General features: G+C 45.5%; 1 protein-coding gene and 1 long non-coding RNA gene across 7 annotated transcripts in view; one reads left to right on the forward strand and one right to left on the reverse strand.

Annotated features, from left to right (window-relative positions):
• The window catches only part of LOC122560855, a 33,980-nt gene extending 32,495 nt beyond the window's left edge, over positions 1-1,485 (reverse strand). The window contains exon 1 of the long non-coding RNA XR_006314833.1: positions 1,307-1,485. This is a non-coding gene — a long non-coding RNA (uncharacterized LOC122560855). The remainder of the gene's footprint in view (positions 1-1,306) is intronic.
• The window catches only part of LOC122560853 (tektin-3-like), a 79,288-nt gene that overhangs the window by 61,635 nt on the left and 15,197 nt on the right, over positions 1-2,456 (forward strand). The gene's annotated exons all lie outside the window — the stretch shown is intronic.

Below are 2,456 nucleotides of genomic sequence, written 5' to 3' on the forward strand. Positions count from 1 at the left end.
TCCGGCCTATCACCCTCACCTTAACCTCCTTCCACCTATCGCATTTCCAACACCCCTCCCCCAAGTCCCTCCTCCCTACCTTTTATCTTAGCCTGCTGGGCACACTTTCCTCATTCCTGAAGAAGGGCTCATGCCTGAAATGTCGATTCTCCTGCTCCTTGGATGCTGCCTGACCTGCTGTGCTTTTCCAGCAACACATTTTCCGCTCTGATCTCCAGCATCTGCCGTCCTCACTTTCTTTCACTTATAATGACAGGCATGGATGGTGTCCAGGGCTCCCTGCATGTTTATACAGACTGTTTCACTATCTGAGGTATCTCAAATAATGCTGAACATTGTGGATTCATCAGTAAATGTCCCCACTTCTGACCTTATAATGGTCATTGATAGAAGGTCATTGATGAAGATGGTTGTGCCTCAGACACTATACTGAGGAGCTCCTGCAGGGTTGTCCTGGAACTGACATGATTGACCTCTGCCAACTGCAGCCATCTTTCTGTGTGCCAGGAATGACTCCAATGAGCAGAAGCCTTTCTCTAAGATTCTCATTGACTTCAGTTTTGCCAGGCTCCGTTGATGCCGCACTGGCCGGCCTTGATGTCAGGAGCAGTCACTCTCACCTCACCTCTGGAGTTCAGCTGTTTTCTCCGTGTTTGGTAATGCTACAATGAGGTCAGGATAACAGTGCACTGGCAGAACCCAATGAGCAAGAGTGAGCAGGTTATTGCCAAGTCAATGCAGGGGCTTGATAGTATTGTTGATTTTACCTTCTGTCACTTCACTGAAATTCATGAGTAGACTGACGGGGCTGCAATTGGTCAGGTTGTTATTTTATGTACAGGGCACACCTGAGCAATTTTTCACATGGTTGAGTAGATGCTGTTGTTGTAGTTGTACTGGAACAGCTTTAGTTGGGGCACAACTGATCCTGGAGAACAAGCCTTCAGTACTATTGCCGGAATGTCTGAAGGATCCATAGTCTTTGCAGTTTCCTGTCCCTAAGCCATGTCTTGATAGAACGTGGAGTGAATCAAATTCGTTGACAAGTGGCATCCATAAAGCTAGATACCTCAGAAGGAGGTCAAGATGGAACATCCAGTCAACATTTCTGCACTGAAATCACCAAAATTGGAAGGCTCTGTCACAATCAACGATTGGAAAGCAACCTAGAATTTATCCATGACTTTGTCAGCATTGGTCACAGTAAGGGCAGACACACTAAGGGGAGTTTGCTTATTACCATGCAGGAGGGGCTTAATCTCTACTAGTCAATCATTAGCAACATTGGGAAGGCACGTCAACTTACTGACTAGTTGGCTCACGACAGCAAAGTCCACACTAAATTCCCAGCCATCTTCTTATTTTCATTTTCTTTTTTTTGGTGTCTTTCATTGTTCATTTTCTCCGAACAATAAGAATGAAAATGCAGTTCTTGTCATAGCGCATTTGCAAAAAAAAACCCAGCAAAGTCAACAGGTCTGGCAGCATCTGTGGAGACAGAAAGCAGAGTTAACATTTCAGGTCACGTGACCCTTCTTCAGAAGTTACCTTCAGCGTTGTAAGTAGGGAGGGAATGAGGTGGGAAATGTGAATGAGAAAGTTAATCCAGAAGGTCAGCCAGTGTCTTCCAGTAACTTCCTCCTTGCAGCAAGAAGATACCATACTTTAGTAAAGCCATTGTGGCTTACTTAACTGCTATGGAAGCATGGAAACCAAACTCTTGTCGACCAGTGGTAGTGTCTCTACTTCTGAGTCAGGACTTGAGCCTGCACTCCAGTCTCATCTGCTCCAGAGGTATGTCTTAATACATTGATAGGTTATAGAGTCACAGAGATGTACAACATGGAAACAAACCCTTCGGTCCAACTCGTCCATGCTGACCAGATATCCCAACCCAATCTAGTCCCACCTGTCAGCACCCGGTCCATATCCCTCCAAACCCCCCCTATTCATATATCCATCCAAATGCCTTTTAAATGTTGCAATTGTACCAGCCTCCACTACTTCCTCTGGCAGCTCATTCCATACAAGTACCATCCTCCGTGTGAAAAAGTTGCCCCTTAGGTCTCTTTTATATCTTACCCCTGTCACCCTAAACCTATGCCCTCTAGTTCTGGACTCCCTGACCCCAGGGAAAAGACTTTGTCTATTTATCTTATCGATGCCCCTCATAATTTTGTAAACCTCTATAAGGTCACCCCTCAGCATCTGACGCCTCCAGAAAGCAGCCCCAGCCTGTTCAGCCTCTCCCTGTAGCTCAGATCCTCCAACCCCTGGCGACATCCTTGTAAATCTTTTCTGAACTCTTTCAAGTTTCACAACATCTTTCCAATAGGAAGGAGTCCAGAATTGCACATAATATTCCAACAGTGGCTAACCAATGTCCTGTACAGTCGTAACATGACCTCCCAACTCTTGTACTCAATACTCTGACCAATAAAGGAAAGCATACCAAA

The sequence above is a fragment of the Chiloscyllium plagiosum genome, chromosome 21, assembly GCF_004010195.1.
Source record: "Chiloscyllium plagiosum isolate BGI_BamShark_2017 chromosome 21, ASM401019v2, whole genome shotgun sequence".
Lineage (NCBI taxonomy): Eukaryota > Metazoa > Chordata > Chondrichthyes > Orectolobiformes > Hemiscylliidae > Chiloscyllium > Chiloscyllium plagiosum.